Here is a 26603-nt window from a genome sequence, read left to right as displayed (position 1 = left end):
TTTCCTTACTCTGACAACAAGGAGGAGGTCATTCATTCTTTTCCCCCATTGCAGTGAGTTGAATTGGCGCTAGCCATCTTCAGAACCTCCTCCCATGTAGATCTGGTGAGACAAGTGGGCCTCTCCTCCCATCCTGCCTCCCTCTTGTCCTCCAATGCTTAGCGATGTGTCCAGCGAGTATCGTCCAACCTTGGGCCTAGCGCTTATTGATTCCTGCCTGCCATGCCCAGCTTCAAATTCTAACACACAGTGAATGAATAGTTGTCCAGGCGCATTTTAAATCTGGTACCCAGATATGGTGATGGGGCTTGCAATTCTCTGGGAAACCCCAGCTGCATCATTAATCAAGCCAGCATTACCCAACTCTGTGGGTTTTCTCAAAAGTACTGCAGCAGGAGCCCCTCCGACTTCCCACCCACCACAGAAATTAGGCTCGGAGTAAATCTTGGCCGGTGTTTTATTAACTCTCGCAGCATGGTGGCACAGTGGTTAGCACTGCTGCTTCACAGCGCCAGGGACCCGGGTTCGATTCCCGGCTTGGGTCACTGTCTGTGGAGTTTGTACATTCTCTCTGTGTCTGCGTGTGTTTCCTCTGGTTTCCTCCCACAGACTGAAAGATGTGCTGGTTAGGTGCATTGACCCGAACCGGTGCTGGAATGTGGCGACTGGGGGAATTTCACAGTAACTTGATTGCAGTGTTCACGTAAGCCTTACTTGTGACTAATAAATAAGCTTTAACTGGAGCACGCAAGCCTGGTTTCTTCCACGCTGAAAGAGCAGGGATTTTAAAAACCTTCAGATCATGACTCTTAAACTGATCTCACCTGTCCTCCAAGAGTGTTCATGTCCACTCCATAAATTTGTCACTTCCACATTGCGAGTAAAGTACTTGGACCAGCTTAAAAGGTCTGTTTGAACTCAATATGAGTTGAAATGACCTATTGAATTCAAGTTTCCTCCTATGAGAATCACATCCCACCTCCTTCCCTCTGCCGGAAAAAAAATGGATCTGTCAGAAATGGGGTCAGGATCTTTGCATCGACCATTTCTAAATGTTGTGGAATAAATCAGACCCTTAGTCTAAGCTGGTAATTAACACATTAGTAATTAAACCATTTCAAGCAAATTATAATGATTATGTTGGCAAGTTTTGAATGTTGTTTATGCTAAGATTTTTGTTCCATTTAACTTTTTTAGCCCGTTTGCAAGTTGCATAATATTAGCTTGGAACCGTCCTGTAACGTTCCAAAAATTGTACAATATGTCCACCTACTACCTAAAGTATACCTGTTTTCAACAACAGTAATTAGATAGGAGGAATAATCAATGTACCCTGAAGTGTTTTGTTTTGATCTCATTGGATACAGTTTGCGATTTCACCCAGTTCATGGATATAGGTCCAATGCGCGGTATCTGAACTGTTGGAATTCGGATCTAAGACCCAAGATGCACACCAGAATTCTGCGACATTCCCACCATACTGATCTCTGTGGGAATTGCTCAAGAAGTTTAAACTTCCGACAGGCAATTACCTTGCTCTGTAGGACCCACGGCAAACGTCTCTAACTCTTGAGTTAGAGCCGGAAATTTCCAAAGCTTCAGATGTAGTTACTAAGTAGTGATATAGGAAATCTTAGACAGAAAAATCCTACCTTAACTCCAGGGTAAATGCAGAACTGACCCCCTAATCATTCACGCTGACCTCCCGTCTAGCCCCAACCACCCGATTATCTCCCTGATCTGACCTAACTAGCTCTTGACGTGACAACCCCTCCTAACCCAACCTGACTACCTCCTTGCCCACTAACCACCCCAACCCACTTGCCACCCTTGCCTCCTGCCACCATACCCTAGGTGAGAATCTCACCTGCCTGCCCACCATACGCAATCACTCATTCGTCCATTCACCCATTCATTCAGTTACACAGGATATTGAAACTTACCTGACAGTATTTTTGTACCATAAAAAGGGAGTGTGTGCAGCCTTTCTCGCCCCAACCTCCCCAACACTGCAGTGCTCCAACAGAGCAATTGGATAGAAGTTGCACTGCGTATTTCTTTAGAAGCTGAGCTCAGAAGATCCAGCCAGAGACGTGGAGCAGCATTGGGTGGGCAACAAAAGGTAGTCCAAACATGATTGTTGTCCTTTAGAAGATCCATGCCATAGTCTTCTGATCTAGTACTTTTTTAAAAATTTGCATGCTTCTCTTCAAATTTCATTTTTAACATCCTCTTAGTCTGTTTTCTGTCAACATGCATCCATACAACAATTGACATTTTCCATCTTATCAATTGCTGTATTGCTATGACTTTTTAATCAAGTTGTTTTCACTCTCAGAGCTGACTCATATAATCATCCCCTGCGCCAGTCCCCAACCCCCCAGATCAAGACCAGCTATCCTGCAATAATATGCTAGAGATGGGATTTCCACCCTCCTGGATCAGAAGGTCCCACCTCAGAGAGCTACTTACCAATTGGAGGCAGGCAGTGCTTTGGGGCAGAGGTGTGCGGTGTTGGATCAGGGTTCAGATAAGTGGGAGTCTCGACACATGCCCAGATTGGCTTGGGTAAAGGGTTGGGGAGAAGGGGAACTCAGGTTTGAGAGGCTATGGGGGGAGAGGGCAACCTGGAAAGAAGGTAAATTCTTAGTGAGGGCAAGAGTGGCTCAGATGGAGCCGGGGAGCCTATTGAAAAGGGACATATCTAGCCCACCCCACCAGCATTGGAAGGGGACTACCAGGCTGGCCAGTTGGCATATGCCTCTCCTACTGCCATAAGTCCTGGCAGCAATGGGAAGAGTCCTTAAGTGGATCTCAGTTGGCCCACTGACAGGGACCTGCTTAACATCACACCACCATTGGTATAATTGCGGTGGGAGCAGGGGTGTTAGTGGTGGGCAAGTCACCCTTTTGCTTTAATGAGTCCCACCACCTTTAAACCCATCGGTAGGAAGCATAAAATCCAGCCTATGGATCAATGGAAAGATCCATCTGGAAGCATGGAACAAGGTATTATCATATTAAAATATTCTGAGTTAACAAAGCCATATGAAAGTGTAACTGAGCCTGATAAATCTGTTATAATATTTTTGCAGTTATAACTAAAAGATAAGGGAGGACTAGGTTTTGTAAAAACATTTGATAAAATGCCACAAAAGCGGATAGTCCATATAATTAGGACTCATAGGAGGTGGGATGTATATTAGCATAGATTAAAGATTGGTTAACAGTCAAAGAGAGTAGGGATAAATGGGTAATTTAAAAAGCTGTAACTTGTGAGGTGCTCTATTTTCCAAAATTCCTTGTATTCTGATCCCATTGGATTGGAAGTTACAAAATGTAACAGTTTTCAGGAAAGGAGGAAAAGAGATATCAGGAAACTACAGATCTATTAGCTTTAAATCAGTCATGGGTAAAATGGTAGAACAGAATTTTATGGGCAGGCAGGGGGACCCCATAAAAATCCTAGATTACTGTCCCATTTTCCATCTACTGTCCCCAACTGAAATTGTTTTTGGAGGGGTGGGGGGTTGTTGTGGTGGAATGTGGACATAGCCTTGAGCTGACCTTCACCCAGATTGACACCCTTCAGGGCTGCTTTCCACCTGATTCAATTTTGAAGACAGTAAGAGAAATTCAGGGATGAGCTGGAATCCCAGCAAATCCCTTGCTTAGGCTTCAGGCTAGAGAGGTGGGGGTTGTCTTTATCATGTTTGGCTGCCTAGGTCTGCCCACTTCTGCACACCCTCTCCACCTGGGCTCCCCTACCACGAACCCCAAACCTACCTGGGCCTGTTGGTTTTGGGTATTCAGGCTGGTGGGACTGCTTGTAGGCCTACCAGTGACCTCTGTTCCTTATGATGCTGCTGGAACCAGAACTGCCGGCCATCAGATTGACCATCACTGTTTAAGGAAGGATATACTTGTATTGGAAGCAGCATTGCAATGGTTCATATACTGAGTTCCAAGAATGGGAGGATTGTCCCATAATGAGAGAGTTATATTCTCTGAAATTTAAGCCTCATTGAAGCATACAAGATTCTGCAGGGACTTGACAGGATGGACACTGAGAGATAGTCTTCTCTGGCTGGGGAATTTAGAAGACAGTCTCAAGATAAGGGGCTAATCATTTAAGACTGTGATGAGGAGAGAAAAGTATTAATTTAAGGGTGAATCTTTGCAAATTTTTTAACCCAGAGAAATGCTCATTTGGTGAATATGTTTAAGGCTGTGATAAACAGATGTTTGGTCTCCCAGGAAATCTAGCAATATAGGAAACAGGTGGGAAAGTGAAGTTGAACTATGATCATATTCGACTACGGAGCAGGCTGGAGGGACTGTATGGTCCACTACTGTACATATTTCTTATGTTCTTGCGTAAAGATCAGTGCTTGGCCCTTGTTTCCAATAATTAAAGAATTATAGAAATGTACTGTAGAGAAAGAGCCAAGTTGGCGCATCATGCCTCTGCTGAACAGTCATCCTCAGTTTTACATACCAGCTTTTTGCCTGTAATGCTGGAAATTGCTCGTTCTCAAGTACCCATCCAAATCCCTTTTAAATTATGCATGGAATCTTTGTCCACCATCTGTTCAGGTAGAGTGTTCTAGATCTTGATAACAGTTAGAAAACTGTTGAGGGCCAATTGGAATACAGAAGTTGAGAGGGGAGCTGAAAAATACATTAGAGAAGTGAAGAGGGTTCATGAGAGAAGACAGGCAGCCAACATAAAGGGGAATCCCAAAGTCTTCCATAGGCATATAAATAGTGAAAGGGTGGTAAAAGAAGAACTAAGGTTGATTAGGGACCAAAAAGGGAATTTACCCATGGAGTCTGATGCATGGCTGAGATATTAAAAAAATACCTTGCATCCGTCTTTCCTAAGGAGGTGGATGCTAACCAGGCCTTGGGGACAGATTAGGAACCTCTGTCCCTAGAAGGGTTCAAAATTGGTGAAAAGGAAGCATTGAATTGACTGTTGGTACTTAAGGTAAATAGGCACCAGGACTAAATATGATGCATCGAAAAATTTGAAGGAAGTTCAAATGGAAATTTCAGGGTTGCTGCCCATAATCTTCCAGTCTTCTCCATGCTCATAGGAAGCGCTAGAGGACTGGAGAATTGCACAAGCTACTGACTTATTCAAGAAGTTTGAAAAGATTGCCCCAGCAATAATAGACCACAATTTAACATTAGTGGTGTGCATTTAGGAAAGCGAATGATTTGTATTCCTTTCTTACAAAGGATTTGATTAGGAGAGTAAAGAAACCTCGATTGTGATTCTCCCATCGTGACCCGTAACCTTTCTGGCAGATCGGGTTGGGAGATGCACATATCGGCCACTTCACAGGTTCCCCGCCAGCTTTAGTGACCCACATGCATCCCCCAGCTGGAGAAGAATAGCGCTGTCAGGAACCTGCAGAAAACTGGTGGGCCACTGATTAGCATGAGTTTATGTATCTTTACATGCCATTATCAGGATCCACACAGCAATCTCTGCCTATGTCTGCATCTCCCACCTCTTTGTCATGATGTAACTTTGTGCGAATCAAAGTAGGTATTTAAACATCTCAACCTGGCGCGGCAGCCTTGAACTGGTGTGAGGAAGTAAGTGCAGCTGGCGGAGCACAGGATATGTTGCAGCAATCAGGGGGTTTCTATTTCCTCACAGCGCTCTGGGTGAGGTTCCGTCAAGGAGTCCTGCTCACCCTCTCCCTTGACCTGCATAATCTGTTCCAGCATTTGTCATGATGGGAATCTCACACAACTCTAAACGGGCCATGCATGGCACCATGGATTGTGTGGTGTTGCCAACTCCCACAAGTGGGGGTTTTGGCCCAAGTGAGGGATTGAGGTAGTGCTGAGTCTATGCAACCAATGAGAATAATCCATCATTCCAAGCTCTTTCCAAACCCCACTGTACAGGTGGAACTCGGGTTTGTTCGATTTGGAGCTGACCACGTTGGTGGTAGCAGGGGCGGAGGAGGACGAAGAGGTGGCGGCTCTGGGAGATGGCGGATGTGGAGAGTCCACTGCAGGAGCGGCCACCACCAGACTCAAGAAGGGAGGCAGGGGGCTGCCGCTGAGGGCCAGGAGATGGGTGGGCAAGAAGGTGCACAGAAGGCAGAGGGTGCTGAGAGCAAGGAGGTACAGGCCCCACAATTCCTGCGGGACGCGGCGCGGGCTCGTTGGGCCGAAGGGCCTGTTTCCCGTGGTGGGTTGTTCTTTGTTCTTTGTTCTTCTTTGTTCTTTGGGACCCTCTCGGAGGAGATGTGCCGTCGCCTGTCCAAGACAACAGTGTGACACATTTGTGAAGTGCTCTCATACCTGGCACCTGAGGGGAGGGGCGGCCACCCGCTCCCTATGGACATGAAGGTGACGGCTGCCCTCAAGTTTGATGCCTCCGGATCATTCCAGGTACCCAGTGGAGACCTAGCTGGGATCTCCCAGGCATCCATGCACAGATGTGTGCAGCAGGTCACAGATGCCTTGTATGCCCATGCAGGGCTGTTCATTAATTTCGATGTGGGCTGTGCAAAGCAGGAGGCCCAACCTCTCAGCTTTGCATCCGTTGCTGGGATCCCAAACATGCAGAGTGCAATGGAAGGGACACACATGCAAGGCTGCAACAATTTTTCAACAGGAAGGGGTTCCACTCCCTGAGCGTCCAAATTGTCTGTGACCAGGGAGCATCCATGACAGCTTTGTGATCCAGCAGTCGGACATCCCTGGGCTATTTGAAGAGCAACCCAGGCTCCCGGGATGGCTACTGGGTGACAACAGTTACCCGCTAAGGTCACGGCTGATGATGCCTGTACGGAGGCCCAAGACTGAGGTGGAGACCCGTTACAACAAGGCCCATGCAGCCACCTGGTACATCATTGAGCGGTGCATTGGTCTGCTGAAGATGTGGTTCCGCTTCTTGGATCGCTGTGGGGGGGCCCTCCAGTATAACCCTGTGCGTGCTTCATGCATTGTTATTGTTTGCTGCACAACATCACCTAGCAGCGGAAGACCAGCTGGAGCAGGAACGGCGAGGAGGTGAGGTGGACATTCTGCCATATGAAGAGCAGGAAGAAAGAGGGCAGGCAGGGAAGGGCAGCAGGAGACGCCTTGATTGCAGCCTGCTTCACCTAGCTGGTGCTGTGCAGTGACGGGGGTGCAACCAACACACATCCACCGCACTCCAGGAGCAGGTGCGGCCACTATTGCCCCTCCAAAATGACCTGGGCCCTCAAACCACCACATCACCCTGTCATCCCACCACCATATTCCCCAGAAACATCCGGCCCTATTAATGTGCCTGGGCTGGCAATGGTTGTGAGTCTTGGTTGAAGGCTGGAGGTTAATGACAACTTGCTGTTGTGCACACTGAGATCCCACCCCTGGTGCAACTCAAGTCTGACTTCTACCTGTACTCTGAATGCACACTGCCACCCTGGCCCACGTAGCTGTAAGGGTTGGGGACACATCTTTTTTGGCCAAGGAGGGGGGTGGTTGGGGGAGGGTGGGGTGCAAGATTGCAGAATTAGAAAAAGTTGCATCCCAGGAGACTCCTGTATTTGAGCTCTGCACATTGCTGAGACTGAGCACTATTTTGTCTTCATATTCTTTTTCTACTGGTAATTTGTACTGTAAAAATTCAGCCAACATTCTACTCTCTGATAGCTATCCTGTGTATCCAGCTGGGAGATATGACTGTGGGATGTCCAGGAGGTAAAGTGTTGTACAGATATTATAAAAATGTATGTTCAATTTGTTTTGATGAGAGGGGACCAAGTGTTCACTGCACTATGGTGGTAGACAGGTATTTTTTAAAGTTTTGCTAAAAACCATAAATTGAGACATGAGAGAAACTAACGTTTTCCACGTGTTATGATTTAGGATGTATTTCTAATGTTGAAAGAAATTTGTGAGATGAAACATTTTATATTCAATATTTTTAGACTCGAGTAATAGTAAATTTTTCCACTCCCTTACGATGCAGGAATGTTACTGCACACACCAGTATTTAAACCTAATGCTGTGTTCCTTTTGTTTCTGCATTTTCTCTGTGCTTCAGTTGTGTACAATGGTGCTACTCACTGGAGTCCATGACCTTTTGGATTTAAAGAGGATTTTACATAGACTTAAGTTCTTTCTATTGTCCGTGTACAATGTCTTCCTCTCCCAACAGCTGCTGGTGAACAGTTGATTTAAGGATTTTGGTCTTAGAAACCAATTTGAAGTGATTTCCGCATTTTGCAAATCTGATCCCGTTTTTTTTTTAAATGCTGCTTTTAGGGATTAGTGCAGGAAACTCCACTGGATGAACTAAGACACCATACCTTTCTATAATCACTACTTAGACAGGAATCATTTTTTGTACTAGATATAGTTGCATTGTCTAACCCATGTCTGAATGCTCTTTTATCTAAAGTTACTTTTAATTTCAATGTTATGAGGATTATGAACAAGTTCATTTTGGCTGTTCAGGTTTCCTTGTGTCAGGGGTTGACAGGTAAGGTTTCCCTGCTTATAAAAGAAGACTTATGTTCAGTAAATGCTCCAGATAAGTTTAGTTTCACTTTTCCTCTTTGTACCTTTGCCTCCCTGGAATTTGTTAACTGACATTTAATAGATCTCTTGTGCGTGTCTTCTCAAAAAATTGAGTTGTTACCTAGAAATTGCTATTAATAAAATTTAATTTTAAGATAATGTAGGCACTGACGTAAAGATTCATCACATTTAATTGGAAAGAAGCACACATCACTATTATATGATTCACTCGAGATTGGCAAGGACTTGCTTATGACCATACACAAATCTTGGATATACAGATCGTTTCTGTGCTAATAGAGGGCAAGTACAGTCTTATCAGTGGCATGCTGTAAAAGCAACTATTGTATTAGCTGACCTCCCTTTAGTTAATCATTAATTATTTAAAGGTTTGATTGGTTGATCTTTGCTTAACCAAATACTTTGTGGGTAAACAAGCACAGAATGAGATGGGTGTGCCAGTTTGGCTCAGATTGTAGTTTGATTGCTGTTCCAAGAAGCTTGAGAATTGATTCAGTTCTATTCAATTATCAAACCTCAAAGCTGTTGAGTTTGATAATTCAATAAGCCTGTGATAATGTGTTGTAAAGCATAGAAAATATTTTGTCAAAAGTTTAAAGTGAGTTTTTCTGTTATGTCAGGTGAAAAAGTACCTTCACTAATGTCTGAATTTTTTAAAATTGTGTGACGTTTTGTGCTGGGAAGTATCTTATCAGATGGCAGGATATCTGAAGTGATTATTTGTTGACCCATATGAAAAAAATCATTTGGTGGTTTGTTAAGTAGCTATATTCTGTGGCCGATGGCTACTTTTTTTAGCTGATACCCATTTGCACTAAACATGCTTGTACTTAAATGGCTAAGAGCATATACATTTTAGATACTGGTCGATAGATAAAAGCCCATCTGCATCCTCTGGAGGTGATTTTCCCATAAAAAAGCTAAATGCCCAATAAGTGGGCACACTTAGTTGAATGAATTTGCAGCATGCTGTGCTCCACAGAGTATGCCCCCCCTGCCTCCCATGGCCAACCCCAACATTCCCCCGTCCCCAAGGTGAACCCTGATTGTTCTTGCCCACGAACCCTAATGCAAAGTGTGCAGTGGTTCCCCACATCATCAATGATCGGTCCCACTCCTCAGGCCTTGGCCTTGGCACTGCCCATGCCAGGGTGCCCAGTGGGCAATGTCAGTGTGCCAGGCTGGCACTACCCACGACCTCTGGGAGGAACCTCAGTGTTGTCTGTTCCCACCAGTGAGGCCATTACACATGGTCCTTGTTAATAGGGACCAGCTTTAATCCCCACTGTTGAGAACTTTGACAGAGGTTGAGGGGCAACATGATAGAAGTCTACAAGGTTGTGAGAGGCATGGACAGAGTGGATAGTAAGAAGCCTTTTCCCAGAGTGGAAGAGTCAATTACTCGAAAGCATAGGTTTAAGGTGCAAGGGGCCAAGTTCAAAGGAGATGTACGAGGTAGATTTTTTACTCAAAGTGGTGGGTGCCTGGAACTCATTGCTGGGGGAGGTAGCGGAAGCAGATACAGTAGTGACTTTTAAGGTTGCCTTGATAAATCCATGAATAGAATGGGAATAGAGTGATATGGTCCCCAGAAGGGTAAGGAGTTTTAGTTCAGTTGGACAGCATCGTCGATGCAGGCTTGGAGGGCCAAAGAGCCTGTTCCGATGCTGTAATTTTCTTTGTCCTTTGTTCTTTGAGCACAGATGATACCATCCTGGGATAGCTAATGACATTGAAATTCAGATTTAAATACGGTAGTCAGCTTTGCACTGATTTCCGGCGCAAGGCTGATTACGTTTTAGAAAATGTCCTGTGAAAGTCATGATCAGGTGGGTGCTGGTTGCAAATTCCACTACAGTGGTCCCCCCACCACCCCCCCCCCCCCACCCCCCACCCTACTCAAGCATTGCAGTGGGCCTGAAAAATTGCACCCCCTATTTGTAATGTTTGTTAATCTTTCGTCTGTCCACTATTTTACCACGGGAAAATGTTTAGGCTTTGTTAATTTGTCAAAATTATTCATGAATTTGAACATCTATTGGTATTCTCTGCTCTAAGGAGAACAACTCTTTACATAACTAAGGTCCCTCCTTCTTTATGCTATTCTAGTAAATCTCCTGTACATCCTCAGTTAATGCATCCTTCCTAAAATGTGATGCCCAAGAATTGTGTACAGTGCTTCCAGTGATTTCTAAATATTTAACATAAATAATAATTTGGTAGTACACAACTTATATATTGCTGAAAAAATGAGGCATTTTGAAGCTTTTTGTCTTGCAGTCACTTGCAAGACACTTGCAAGAGAGCTGATATTGGAAAAACAATAATTATACGGTATGAGAAGAAAGAGTGCTGATTAGTTGGCAGGTAGACTCTGATTGGTAAAGGGGTTGCCATGGAGAATGCACCAGGTGACTGAAGCTGCCAAGTATTGTATAAAATTGGACAGAAGAGAAAAGACAGTGACAGGACTTGTGGGAGGTGGTCAATGAACTGGGTAAGGTAGTGAAAGACTCTGAAAATCAGGATCAAGCGAGCTTTTGCCGTTCTGCTCCATGGGAGGTTTCTGTCCTCCCTGAGCTCGGCTTAGGACACCTGTGTTACGGTGTGACAGTTGTACCGACCCAGTCAAACTCCCCACCTGCCACTGTCCACAGAGTAGGTCGCGCCCGGGCGCTTCCGACCAGAAGCGAGAGCCCCTCATGGTGGCCCAACGAAATGGTCACAGGATTAGTAATCCACGGACCCAGGTTCAAATCCCACCATGGTCTATGAAGCAATGAGGGGCACAGATCAGCTAAATAGTTAACATCTTTTGGGGCGGCACAGTAGCTCAGTGGTTAGCACTGCTGCTTCACAGCTCCAACGATCTGGGTTCGATTCCTGGCTTGGGTCATTGTCTGTGTGGAGTTTACACATTCTCCTCGTGTCTGCATGGTACCTGCGTGGGCTTCCTCCATGTGCTCCGGTCTCCTCCCACAGTTCAAAGATGTGCGGGTTAGGTTGATTGGCTATGTTAAAAAATTGCCCTTAGTGTCCTCAGAGGCAGAGGTTAGTGCGTAAATATGTAGAGATATGGGGTAAGGCCTGGGTGGGATTGTGGCTGGTGCAGACCCGATGGGCCAAATGGCTCTTTCTGTACTGTAGGGTTCCTATGATTACTATCCTGGAGCAAGAGTTTTAAGACTGTCCAAGGGTGACACTGTAGCACAGTGGTTAGCACTGCTGCTTCACAGCTCCATGGACCTGAGTTCGATTCCCCACTTGGGTCACTGTCTGTGTGGAGTTTGTACATTTTCCTCGTGTCTGCGTGGGTTTCCTCCGGATGCTCAAGTTTCCTCCCACAGTCCAAAGATGTGTGGGTTAGGTTGATTGGCCATGCTAAAATTGCCCGTTAAGTGTCCTGAGATGCATAGGTTAGAGGGATTAGTGGGTAAAATATGTAGGGATATGGGGGTAGGGCTGGGTGGGATTGTGGTCGCTGCAGACTCGATGGGCCGAATGGTGTCTTTCTGTACTGTAGGGTTTCCACGATTCTATGAAATTTCACCCATAAAGTGTGACCCTGATTGCTCAAGCCATTGCTCTGAGGAGGAAGGGGAAGATGGAGGCAGAAAGGGAGTGGCAGCGTTGGAACTCAGGAGGGCAGGGGGAAGATGGAGGCAAGACTGGGAGGGTGGTATGGAACACTGGACAGAAAGGAAAAGATGGTGACAGGACTTGTGGAAGGTGGTCAAGGAACTGGGTAAGGTAGTGAAAGACTATCCTGGAGCAAGAGTTTTAAGACTGTCCAAGGAGGTTAAAGAGGTTGAACTGAGACTGAGGACATGCTGCCAGGGTCATATTGAACTGGGGCTGTGCATGACATGTTAGAGGACTCAACATGGCACACAAGTCTTGGTCTTGGGCAGAGAAAAGCCTCTCTGGGCAATGATGGCCATTCACAGTATTTTGTGCAAGGTGTCATCTGTCACCTAAGGAATTTGGTCCTGGGGGTTAGAAGCGTGGAACTGTGAATTAAATGACAATCTCATACAGGGCAGGCATCTGCATCTTATAAGCCGGGAGTTGAAAAGTCATAAGAGTTATTAGGTCTTATGGTGAGTAGGCTTCCAGAAAGTTAGGCTGCATGTGACCTCAAGAAATCAAGGATCAGGATAACAAAGTAGTAGGGGACATCAATATTAAAGAGTTCATGTGGGGTGGAGGACATGACAGGAATATCTGTATGCCTGATTATGGATTCAAGGCCAACGGGAGGCTGGAGGAAGGAATATTAGGAGGCGTTGATGATGGAGGAGGATGGAAGGGCTGCTTTTGGAAGCTAGTCACCTACGTGAAGGTTAGCAGCACCATTTTTGACTTCAGTTTCCAATGACACAGTTTGAAAATCAAGCTAGAAGCAAATCAGTTGGGTGGGGTCTCAGGGCATGTGGGAGGAGTTCAGCACAACAAATCCTGGCCGATTGAAGGGGAGCCCTATAACTGTCCTGCACAAACCATGGAGAGAATGGAACAATGAGCACTGAAGTCAAAGGTCTCTTCTTAATTGACACCTGATACTTACAGAGGCATGTCAGAATGAATGTAGGCTTCAAGAATCAATGCCCCATTTGCTGCACAGAAGCTGCATGGGCCCTACAAGCCTCCAACTTAATGCATGAGTTATGGCATTCAAGACACCATGCTTGCAGTCAGAACAGAAGTGCGAAGACTGGGTATCCATGGTTGTTGTAAAAGCCTCTGGTGGATAACCAATACAAGGATGACTGGCTCCAAGGACTTGGGACTTTTAACCCTAATGAACACCCTCATTGTGAATGCATATTCATATCTGAGGAAACAGATCAGCCACAAGCCGTCCTCCTGGGTTATATCATCCTGAAATGGGTGATCTTGATATGCGATGTGCAGACTGAGGGAAATTCACCACCTGTTTATTTTGCTTAACTGTTTAATTCTAGTTTCAGTTGCGAGTTTTTTCGGCGGTTTTTTTTAAATTAGTTAGAAACCGGAAGTCGTCACTAGGGCGTCGACCGGTAGTTGTAGTTTTTTCGGGTTTAAAAGCACTCACCACTGCGAATCGGCCTCATTGTTCCGTTGGAGCAGAGTCGAGAGGCAGCGATTTTAGCGAGTAAGGAGGCAGTAAAAAGGTGCGTTTTTTTTTCTGTTTATTTTGCTTAACTGTTTAATTCTAGTTTCAGTTGCAAGTTTTTTCGGCGGTTTTTTTTAAATTAGTTAGAAACCGGAAGTCGTCACTAGGGCGTCGACCGGTAGTTGTAGTTTTTTCGGGTTTAAAAGCACTCACCACTGCGAATCGGCCTCATTGTTCCGTTGGAGCAGAGTCGAGAGGCAGCGATTTTAGCGAGTAAGGAGGCAGTAAAAAGGTGCGTTTTTTTTTCTGTTTATTTTGCTTAACTGTTTAATTCTAGTTTCAGTTGCGAGTTTTTTCGGCGGTTTTTTTTAAATTAGTTAGAAACCGGAAGTCGTCACTAGGGCGTCGACCGGTAGTTGTAGTTTTTTTTTCAAGCCCCTAACCCTATAAATTAGTCCAGAGAGGATACCCGATTCTCTACACTAGTAGAGAATCCCACCCTCCCACCTCCTCTAACCTAATTATAAGTGTGGGGAAGTTTTTTGTTATATTTTTTACTTTTTTTTGCTGTTACCTGTTTCAGGGATGGCAGTTCGAGCAGTGTGCTGCATCTCCTGTGGGATGTATGTGGTGAGGGAATCCAGTAGTGTTTCAGGGGATTTTACTTGTAGGAAGTGTCTTAGATTGAAGCTTCTGGAGGAGCGTGTTAAGGAGCTGGAGGTGGTATTAGATGAGCTCCGCGTAATTCGTGAGGCTGAGAGAGACATTGATAGGAGTTTTAAGGAAATAGTCACTCCTAGTAATCAGTCTTGGGTCAATGTCAAGAGGAGGGGAAAGAAGCATGTGGGAGGAGAATCCCCTGGGGCTGTTCCCCTCCAAAATAGGTTTTCGGTCCTGGAGGCTACAGTTGAGGAAGCATCAACTGGGGATAGCCAGAGGGAGCAGGACTCTGGGGGTGAGCCTATTGTAAAAGCTCAGGTGTCTAGGGGATGCAAGAGATTGGGCCTCGTGATTGGGGACTCTACAGTTAAAGGGACGGATAGGAGAGTTGGTAGTAAGGGTAGGGATTCAGGGCTGGTGTGTTGCCTACCAGGGGCTGGGGTCCGGGATGTGTCAGAGAGGATATTCAAGACTCTTAGGGGAGAGGGTGATCAACCCCAAGTTATAATTCATGTGGGGACACATGACATAGGGAGGCTAAGGGAACGGGATATTAAGCAGAGTTTCATGGAGTTGGGATGGAAACTAAAGGCCAAGTCAAACAGAGTGGTTATCTCTGGTCTCTTGCCTGTGCCACGGGATAGTTTAGAGAGGAATAGGGAGAGGGAAAGTTTGAACTTGTGGCTGAGGGGATGGTGCAGGAGGGAGGGGTTTAATTACTTGAGCAATTGGGGCTCATTCTGGGGAAGATGGGATCTCTATAAGAGTGATGGTATACATCTGAACCAGAGGGGAACAAATATCCTGGGGGGTAAATTTGTGAAGGCTATGCGGAGTGGTTTAAACTGATTCAGAGGGGGGGTGGGATCCTGGGTAGAGGGGGTGAAAGTGAGGGGGGCATAGAAGAGGATGGCATTGCACGGCATTGTGAGGGTGGGGCGGAGCGAGGTTTGAAATGTATATACTTTAACGCGAGGAGTATTCGCAATAAGGTGGATGAACTTGCAGCGTGGACCAGTACCTGGGACTTTGATGTTGTGGCCATTTCAGAGACGTGGATAGAGCAGGGTCAGGAATGGATGTTGCAGGTGCCAGGGTACAAGTGCTTTAGTCGGAGTAGAGAAGGAGGTAGAAGGGGGGGTGGAGTAGCATTATTGGTCAAGGACTATATCACAGTGTCAGAGAGGAAGTTTAATGAGGATTTGTCTGTTGAGGTAGTATGGGCAGAAATTAGAAATAGGAGAGGAGAGGTCACCCTGTTGGGAGTCTTTTATAGACCTCCAAAAAGTTCTAGAGAGGTTGAGGAAAGGATTGCAGAGACGATCCTGGTTAGGAGTGAAAGTAATAGGGTAATTGTTATGGGGGATTTTAACTTTACTAACATTGATTGGAATAGCTATAGCTCTAGCTCGTTAGAGGGGTCAGTTTTTGTTCAAAGTGTGCAGGAAGGTTTTTTAACTCAATATGTAGATAGGCCAACTAGAGGTGAGGCTATATTGGACTTGGTGCTGGGAAATGAGCCAGACCAGGTGCTAGACTTGGAAGTTGGTGTGCTTTTTGGTGATAGTGACCACAATTCGGTTACGTTCACCTTAGTGATGGAAAGGGATAGGCATGAACCTCGGGTCAGTAGTTTTAGCTGGGGGAAGGGTAACTATGAGGCCATTAGGAGAGAATTAGGAAGCATTGGTTGGACTAGGAGATTACAGGGACTAGGAACGTCTGAAATGTGGAGTTTGTTCAAGGAGCAGCTACTGTGGGTCTGTGATAGGTATGTCCCTGTCAGGCAAGGAGGAATTGGTAGGGCTAGGGAACCGTGGTGCACGAAAAAAGTTGATTTGTTGGTTAGGAAGAAGAAGGAGGCTTATGTTCGGATGAGGCTTGAGGGCTCGGGTAGTGCAGTAGAAAGCTTTAGATTGGCTAGGAGGGAGTTGAAGAGGGAGTTAAGAAGGGCTAGAAGAGGGCATGAGATGACTTTGGCTGATAGGATTAAGGAGAATCCTAAGGCGTTCTATAGGTATGTCAAGAATAGAAGGTTGGTCAGGGCAAGATTAGGGCCAGTTACAGACAGTAGGGGGAAGTTGTGTGTGGAACCGGAAGAGATTGGAGAGGCATTGAACCATTATTTCTCTTCGGTGTTCACACAGGACGATATGAATGTAGCTGAGGAGGTCACTGGGGTGAAGGGGTGTAAAATAGAAAGTATTGTAGTTGATACAGAGGATGTGTTGGATATTCTAGAAGGGTTGAAAATAGATAAGTCCCCTGGTCCTGACGGGATTTACCCTAGGATTCTATGGGAGGCAAGAGAGGTGATTGCAGAGCCACTGGCTCTGATCTTCAGGTCGTCGTTGGTCTCTGGTATAGTACCGGATGATTGGAGGACAGCGAATGTTGTCCCATTGTTTAAGAAGGGGAGCAGAGACTTCCCTGGGAATTATAGACCAGTGAGTCTTACTTCTGTAGTGGGCAAGGTTTTAGAAAGAATTATTAGGGATAGGATTTATAGTTATTTGGAGAGTAATGAATTGATTAGAGATAGTCAGCATGGTTTTGTAGCGGGAAGGTCGTGCCTTACTAACCTTATTGAGTTCTTTGAGAAGGTGACCAAAGAGGTGGATAGGGGTAAGGCAGTAGATGTGGTATATATGGATTTTAGTAAGGCGTTTGATAAGGTTCACCATGGTATGCTTCTGCAGAAAATGCAGATGTATGGGATTGGTGGTAATTTAGGTACTTGGATCAGGAATTGGTTAGCAGATAGGAGACAGAGGGTGGTGGTTGATGGTAATTATTCATCATGGAGTTCGGTTACGAGTGGTGTGCCTCAGGGATCTGTTTTGGGGCCACTGCTGTTCGTAATCTTTATTAATGATCTGGATGAGGGTATAGTTGGGTGGATTAGTAAGTTTGCTGATGACACCAAAGTCGGAGGTGTGGTAGATTGTGAGGAAGGGTGTCGAAGTTTGCAGGGTGACTTGGACAGGTTGCAGAGCTGGGCCGCGAGGTGGCGGATGGAGTTTAATGCGGAGAAGTGTGAGGTAATCCATTTCGGTAGGAATAACAGATGTGTTGAGTATAGGGCTAACGGGAGGACTTTGAATAGAGTGGAGGAGCAGAGGGATCTAGGTGTATGTGTACATAGATCCCTGAAAGTTGGGAATCAAGTAGATAAGGTAGTTAAGAAGGCATACGGTGTCTTGGCGTTTATTGGTAGGGGGATTGAATTTAGGAGTCGCAGCGTCATGTTGCAACTGTACACAACTCTGGTGCGGCCGCACTTGGAGTACTGTGTGCAGTTCTGGTCCCCACATTACAGGAAGGATGTGGAGGCTTTGGAGAGGGTGCAGAGGAGGTTTACCAGGATGTTGCCTGGTATGCAGGGGAGGTCCTATGAGGAGAGACTGAGGGATTTGGGGTTGTTTTCACTGGAAAGAAGGCGGCTAAGAGGGGATCTTATAGAAACATATAAGATGATTAGAGGTTTAGATAGGGTGGATGGTGATAGCCTGTTTCCTCGGATGGAGAAATCTAGCACGAGGGGGCATGGCTTTAAATTAAGGGGGGGTAGTTATAGGACGGATGTCAGGGGCAGGTTCTTTACCCAGAGGGTGGTGAGGGACTGGAATGCCCTGCCTGCTGCAGTTGTAAATGCGCCTAGTTTGGGGGCGTTTAAGAGATTGGTGGATAGGTTTATGGACGAAAAAGGAGTGGTTTAGATTAGTGGGTCAATGTTTTTTTTTAAAAATAAGACTGGTCGGCGCAACATTGTGGGCCGAAGGGCCTGTTCCGCGCTGTAATGTTCTATGTTCTATGTTCTATGTAGAATGCATAGCTGTCTTGTATTTGGAGGAAGATGAATCAATGGGAACTATCTTTAACTGCTCAATTATATCTGCTCATAGAAATGAGGAGTATAGACTGTAGATTGCAGACAGTGCAACCTTTTTGATAGCTTTGATACGACTGCGGAGCAGAAAGGCCTGTTGTCAATTGGCACAGTTCTGGGAAGACCATCACCCTGAGGATCAAGAACCAGTGGGACCCAAGGAAGACCCAGATGCTGACAAGGAAGCAGCAGATCCACAAAGATGTTTGGTGCATTCAAGGGTCTATAGGAGACGCAGCTCATACATAGAGATGAGCCAAAGTGAGTGCCAAAGACACTTTCACATGTCTAAGGATGTGTTAACTCATATTTGCCATGTTCTGCATGAAGATCTCGCATCACATGGACAGGACGGCATCCGATGCTGGTTGCTCTCAAGGTTACTGGCACAGTCAACTTTTTGCCAACAAATCCATGCACGGCTCTGTTGGGGACTTCTGCAGAATGTCACAAATGGTGACACACATATATAAGGGGAGCTGATCAACACCTTTTTCAATGAAGCTTATCATTATGTGTCATTCCATAAAGATGAAGCAAGCCAAGCTAACTGCTATGTGAGATTTGCTGCAATCTCAGGCTTTCTGCAAATGAAGAATGCTATCGACTGCACACATGTCACCTGGAGAGCTCTGTGGCAGAAGCCTGAGAGATTCATTAAGAGGAAAGGGTTTCACATCCTGAATGTTTAGCTAATTTGTGATCACAGAAAGCAGATCCAGCATGTTTGTGTGAGGTACCCAGGGAGCTTACATGACTCTTGCATCTTGAGTCATTTGCAGGTGCCACACATCCTTAAGGATGGCATGGTTAGCACTGCTGCTTCACAATGCCAGGGACCTGGGTTCAATTCCAGCTTCGGGTCACTGTCTGTGTGGAGTTTGCACATTCTCCCTATGTCTGCGTGGGCTTCCTCCAAGTGCTCTGGTTTCCTCCCATAGTCCAAAGATGTGCAAGTTAGGTTGATTGGCCATGCTAAATAGACCCTAGTGACAGGGGGATTAAAAGAATAAATATGTGGGATTACAAGAGTAGGGCCTGGGTGGGATTGTGGTCGGTGCAGACTTGATGGGCCAAATGACCTCCTGCACTGTAGGAATCCTATGATCTCTCACCCTTGGCACTCAGAGGGCTGGCTCCTCGATGAATACCACGTAAAGACATGGCTAATGATGCCTGTTCGTCGTCCACAGAGAGCATCTAAAGAGAGATACAGTGCTGCACATTCAGCCACAAAGGTCCTTGATATAGCAGATGATTATATTTTGGAGGTTGGGATTGATCATGTGGGGTTCTCCAATACTGATCACAGAGGGTACTCTGCATTTATCATTGTCTGCTGCATCCTGCGCATCCTAGCACAGCCTAGTAAAGAGGGGATGCTTTTTCACAGGGAGACATAGAGGAGCTACACATTTCAATGAGGAGAACATTGAAGGGGATGAGAGGGCAAGGAGTCATACAAGCCACATGAACATGCCCATGGCATGGGCACGACATGGAAGATATGTTCATGACAATCTCATACTTACGCGATTCCAGGAGGAATAAGGTGAAGACAAGTTGTAATGAGTGCAGGTCTCTTCATGCATCGAGAGGTCATCAGCATCGAATAATAATGAAGAAAGTTTATGTCACCTTCAACCCTAACAATGGGATCATCTTTGGTAGGTGCAGTAGCCTAAGGAGCATGTGGCTGCTGTACAATTCAATAGCACATCCTTCAGCAGTTACACATGGTACATTCATTTCAAACATGGTGCACTTCATTGGCAACCTTCAAGGTGCAGAAACACTATTAATGCACTCATACTAGTATGAAGTCTGACAACACCAGGTGTGTTTACCCCAGTCCAACGCCGGCATCTCCACATCACTCATACTAGTATGACAGCAGCTTAGCAAAATAATTATAAAAGACTTTGGCATTCTCTTTTATGTTAATGGCTGACCTATTTTCCTATTCACATTCTGTCTCTCATTGCTTTTTATTTCTTAGGTTGACCCTAATCCAGCTTGATTGTCTACTGCATTTGAATCTTCTATTTGTCATAATCCTTCTTTTGCTGTTTCATTTTGATCTCTAAGATACAATTTGGGTACCAGTTGGCAACCTGGGCATGAATTGCATTCAAAATTTTGCTAGATTTCTCAAAGTGAAGTTACGGACAAGATTTTACAGACCAACTCGAGGTTGTTAAGGCAAGTGAGCCTGGACATTTGCATTCGGGACTCACTAATTAGATTACAATTAGATCATAAATGTTTAAGTCAGCCTTGCGCCCTTTCCAGGAGCAAGGCTGATTATCCTCACAGAATGGGTCCATTATCACCATGAGATGTGAGAAACTGAGCGCGAATCCATTGCCTTGCTGATCGACCGGCGGGACGAGCTGGTAAGATCACCCCCTGTATGTATGGTTGAAGCCTGAATCACAGTAATCGTTTTGTGAGCCCATCATTAAGGATCGACACATCTCTGTTAACTGAAATTACTGTAACAGTATAAAATCTAAAGTTTATATTCTATAATTAACTGTAATTTTGCTGTGATTGTGCAGAATGTGCTAAGATAATTTGGATTTAAACTGCTTTATTAACTGAGTCTTTTGTCATAAAGCAACAGCAGAGAGCAAGTGAAATCTGCTAATCACCTTTCAGTGAGAGAAAGAGTGATTTGATTCAAGAGTAGATGAACAGTGAACAAAACTTTTAACTTGGTAATAAAGCTCTGATTCTACCTGACTGTGTCCAGTTCTGGGCACTACACTTCAGGAAGCACATCCTTGAAGGATGTACAGTGCAGATTCACCACAAAGATGCCTGAACTAAAAAGGTTAAAATGATGAGGACAAGTTGCATTGACTTGGCTTGTATTGCTGAACGTGGAAGATTAAGGGATGATTCAGTTGAGGTGTTTAGGATGATTAAAGGAATTGATAGGATAGAGAAAAGTCATTTTTTTCTGGTGAGGGAGCCCAGCTCAGATCTTAAAATTAGAGCTAAGCCTTTTAATTTCAATTCCGCCACTTACCGTGATAGGATTTAAACCAATGTTTTTTAACTGGTCGGCGCAACATCGTGGGCCGAAGGGCCTGTTCTGCGCTGTAGTGTTCTATGTTCTAATGTCTGGGTAACTAGTCCAGTGACATTACCAATCCGCCACTATGTTCCCACATTTGGGAGTGATACCTTTGCACAAGGGAATCAAAATCTTGAACTCTCCCCCGAAAAGCTGTTGGAGCTAAATCAATTGAAGGTTTCACAATTTAGATTGACAGATTTTTTGAGGAAAGCATTAGAACCCAGGTAGATGGGAGTTAAGATATGATCTATTTGAATGGTGGAACAGATTTGAGGACATGAATGGCCTGCTCCTTTTGCTATTGAAACTTTATGCAACTTTAATGCCAGTCTTTTAATGCCAAGATAGTGTCACCCTGTGCATTGACCTAAAACAGCCAAATGTGCACAAATCCTCCAGTAAACTACTGGAAGCACAAAAGCCTACCATTAAAAGGAAATTTGAAACAGCCCTGCCTATGTGGATGGTAATGAGCCACACAAAATCCAAAGAGGGAGGGAAAAAGGAGCTTTGGCAATCTGGCTGACATTTGTACAAAATGACATTTTGTTTCAGTATTTTGAGTTATTATTGAACGTACCAGCCTGAACTGAGTTTAATTTTGTAAACGTCTTGGCCAAGCGAGTAGGAAGTATAATTTTAAATTATGCAATTCCTATTTAAGCTATGAAAGTAAAAACTACACTCTAGTGTCTGGGTAATTCAAAAAGCTGTTAGAAACATTTGCTAAATTATCAAAGTCCAAATGAAACTTAAAATAAAACAAATAATAATAAAATCAAAAGCATTAAGTACGTATACATTCTAGATCTGTTATCTTGCAAACATTCTTGAAAAATAGCAAACCATTTTCTGAACTAGCAGTTTTTGCCCTTCAATGAGACCAACTGGTCTGTCATTTGTTAACCTACAATGTGCACACCTATAGTTCTCTTGCTTCTGATGTTAGCAAAGTATGGTGATTATTATTAAAAAGTTCTATGTGCACTGCGATGCGATCATAGAATCATAGAAACCCTACAGTGCAGAAAGAGGCCATTTGGCCCATCGAGTCTGCACCAACCCCAATCTCACTCAGGCTCTACCCCCATTTCCCTACACATTTACCTGCTAATCCCTCTAACCTACGCATCTCAGGACACTAAGGAGTAATTTTAGCATGGCCAATCAACCTAACTCGCACTCTTTGGACTGTGGGAGGAAACCAGAGCACCCGGAGGAAACCCACACAGACACGAGGAGAATGTGCAAACTCCACATAGACACGAGCCGGGAATCGAACCCAGGTCCCTAGAGCTGTGAAGCAGCAGTGCTGACTACCATGCTACCGTGCCACCCAACCATTGTGCGACCGTGCCACGATATTGGAGAACTGTGTTAAAAGCAACACTGCAGCAATATTTCTGTAAAAATTTAAATTGATGAATTTTAGATTAGTGAAATAACCCAAAATAATCAATCAGTGGGAGGAAAGTGAAGGACTGGATGATTGCAGTAGGCCTACTTTTCACCTCTTGAGACCCAGATTCAGCTTTCTTGTCTTTGTAACTAAAGTGATGAAATAAGTCTTCTCACTATCTGATAGCAGTAAAGGTCATATGTAAAATGGATTTAGGCACTCTCTATCCAGCTCTAGAGAGCCAAAGACAGACTAATGAAACGGGCAGATACATGATTGATGGAAATCAACACATCAAAGTATGAAGTGATAGATTTGAAAAGGAAAGATTTTGATAAACTAATTGGTGCAATTATAAACGAAATGAGAAATGTGGAGGAATAGAGAGATTTAGGGGTTTGTATCGACAGATCTCTAAAGGTTGCTACTCAAGTAGATAGAGCCATGAAGAAGGCTTATAGTGTGTTAGCGTTTATTAACAGGGGGTTTGAGTTTAAGAGGCATGGAGTTATGCTGCAACTATACTGGACCTTGGTGTTACCACATTTGGAATATTGTGTGCAGTTCTGGTCACCTCACTATAAGAAGGATGTGGAAGCATTGGAGAGAGTGCAGAGGAGATTTACCAGGATGCTGCCTGGTTCGGAGGGTAGGTTTTATGAGGAAAGGTTGAGGGAGCTGGGTCTTTCTCCTTTAGAGCGGAGGAGGATGAGGCGACTTAATAGAGGTTTATAAGATGATGAGGGGGATAGATAGAGTGGACGTGCAGAGACTATTTCCTTGGGTGGATGTAGCTGTTACTAGGGGGGATAACTAAGGTTCATGGTAGGAGATATAGAAGGGATGTTTGAGATAGATTCTTTACTCAGAGAGTGGTTGGGGTATGGGATGCATTGCCTGCTGTGATAGTGGAATCGGACACTTAAGGAACTTTCAAGCGGTATTGGATAGGCACATGGAGCACGCCAGAATGATAGGGAGTGGGATAGCTTGATCTTGGTTTCAGGCATAGCTCGGCACAACATCAAGGGCCAAAGGGCCTGTACTGTGCTGTACTGTTCTAAGATTGCACTCCATATTCGGTAATGATGGAAAATATAGTTTGCCCTTTAACTCTAATGACTTTACTAGTGTTTTAGGTGTAATCAATCATTACATTCCTGAGAACATAATTGTTCTCTGTAATAAATTAAGGGTGACTCAATAAAGCTAAAGAACAAGAGGCTTTATTGCCAACAAACAATAAATTAAATTTACAACAGGGTCCGACAGAATAACTCAACAACTGTATACTTATGCTCCCTGACTCTTACTGCAGATCCTCCCCTGGCCCAGGATACGCACCCTCACGCTCAATTGGCTCAGCTTCCCACCTCAGCACTCCATAGGGTTGAGCCCAAACACTGGACCCTTAGAGAAAACCACCTTAAAGGGGCCACACTACTGCCTTGTCTATACGTTACTGCTTTATCATAGAATTGTGGAATCTCCACAGTGCAGAAGAAAGCCATTTGGCCCATCAAACCTGCACCAACAACAATTTGACACAGGCCTTATCCCTATAACCCTAATGCTAACACCCTGTCATTAAGGGGCAATTTTGGCATCGCCAATCAACCTAACCTGCACATCTTTGGCTTTGAAGTGTGGGAGGAAACAGGAGCAACCAGAAGAAACCCATATAAACACAGGAGAAGTGTTAACCACACACAGTCACCCAAAGCCAGAATTAAACCCGGGTCCCTGGCGCTGTGAAGCAGCAGCGCTAATCACTGTGCCACCATGCCGTACCCACATTTTAAACTAAAAATCAATGTTTGTTAAATAGAAATTTCTTCATTTACCTGCTGAGGTAATCAGGGATACAACATATGTGGAAATCTGTTAATGCTGAATATCTGTGTGCTTCTGACTCCAGTCAATGGCACAGATATAAATACATGGGTAACATTAAATGTGAGAATAACTAATTATATAATCATTGCCTTAGCAATGCTGGGAACTACTTATGCCAATGTTCTAGAGGTGTCTAGCATACTGAAATATGTACTAATGATCATAGGACCACAAGAATATGGCGCGTGTCATGCTTTAGTTTCAACAGTGGATTAGCAGTTTAAAATCAGAATTTTCCAATTCATTGAAGTCTGAAAATTTTATAATTAATATGAAGCTGTCTGGTCATTGATACGGGTGGCAGCAGCAGCCCCCTGCTCAATGATGAGCTCTCAAGTGAGAGTCCCACTGGACCCCATCCTGTTACCCCATCTACCTCAATGTTTATCGAAGGCTGAGCCTGAAAATATTGCCAGCATTAATGATGGCTCAGTGGTCAGGCATACAAATCTCACTCATATGTGCAACACAAATCAGATCAGGAAAGAAACTCTCTGCTGCACGGATCATGCAGGAGCAATATTTTCCTTTGTTTACTAATTTAAAGGAAATAAATCATAGAAATCTACAGTGCAGAAAGAGGCCGTTTGAGTCTGCGCCGAACACAATTCCACCAAGGCCCTACCCCTATATTCCTACATGTAATACCCACTAATCCCTCTAACTTACACATCCCTAGACACTATGGGACAATTTCTTAGCATGGCCAATCAACCTAACCCACACATCTTTGGACTGTGGGAGGAAACCAGAGTACCTGGAGGAAACCCACACAGACACAAGGAGAATGTGCAAACTCCACACAGACAGTGACCCAAGCTAGGAATCGAACCTGGGACCCTAGAGCTGTGAAGCAGCAGTGCTAACTACTGTGCCACCCATGTATAACAAGGAGCACTAACTTACAACTTTTGCTCTAGAGTTAATTAACAAATTAACTTATGCACCTCAAACCCTCTGCACAATTGACATCAAAATTTTGAATTACTTGAATTGGCATAGATAGTAACAGTAATTTGGGTTAAATATCAAGTTTTATTGGATTAATAATGCAAAAATTGTCAACAGATTTCTTGTAATTATTTTAGTTGCCCAAAATCAATGTGTGCCTTAGAGACTAAATGTATTTCATATTTTAACTACCCTTTACCCTTATCCAATCGAAATTGTATATTTATCTGGTATCGCAAGACTATAAAACATGCAGTGCACAATGTTAGTGCCATGTACAGTGAAACAGCTCTTGATAAGATGATTAAAGTTTTTTTTATTGTATTAGAATGTAACACAAGGTAATTACATTAAACTAATAAATTGCACAACAGAAAAGAGTATTCATGCTTATGACTTGTTTTGTTTATTGCATGAATATTAGTTTACTTTTCTTTGGTACACAAGGGTTATATATATTTTCCCCAAATTCACAATCCATATAGATATCAGTTTTTTTATCAATCACGCACATTGTTCATAAAGTAGGTTAATTTTTTTGTGTGTTCTGTTATGTAATGGTCATTCTATTCTCTACTCATTTAAAATTTTTTTTTATTTTTATTCAAATTGAATCTGTGTTGATTTAGATATTTAACATATTGTTGAAGAAAATTAGAATTTTCTCAAAGAATCCTTTCCAATTTACACATTGATTAGACTACATAGAAACAAAACTTTTGACATTCATCCGAAGTTGGTGAGTCATGGCTAAGGATAAATTTTCTTTTGTGCTGGTGTAATCAGTGCAGTGCAGAAAGAGGCCATTTGGCCCATTGAGTCTGCACCGACTCTTTGACAGAGTATCTTACCCAGGCCCTATCCCTGGAACCCCACATATTTACCCCACTAATCCCCTTAACCTACACATCTTGGGATAGTAAGGGGGCAATTTACATGGCCAATCCACCTAATCTGCACATCTTTGGACTGTGGGAGGAAACCAGAGCACTCGGACAAAACTCACACAGACGCAGGGAGAATGTTCAAACTCCACACAGTCTCCCAAAGCTGGAATTGAACCTGGTCC

General features: G+C 44.3%; 1 protein-coding gene across 1 annotated transcript in view; it reads left to right on the top strand.

The window, feature by feature from the left end:
• abcc4 (ATP binding cassette subfamily C member 4 (PEL blood group)) overlaps positions 1-26603 on the top strand; it is a 411789-nt gene that overhangs the window by 346799 nt on the left and 38387 nt on the right. The window lies entirely within an intron of this gene.

This window comes from Carcharhinus amblyrhynchos, chromosome 10, assembly GCF_965287045.1.
Source record: "Carcharhinus amblyrhynchos chromosome 10, sCarAmb.v2.hapA, whole genome shotgun sequence".
Lineage (NCBI taxonomy): Eukaryota > Metazoa > Chordata > Chondrichthyes > Carcharhiniformes > Carcharhinidae > Carcharhinus > Carcharhinus amblyrhynchos.
This window is presented reverse-complemented; position numbering and strand designations above follow the sequence as displayed.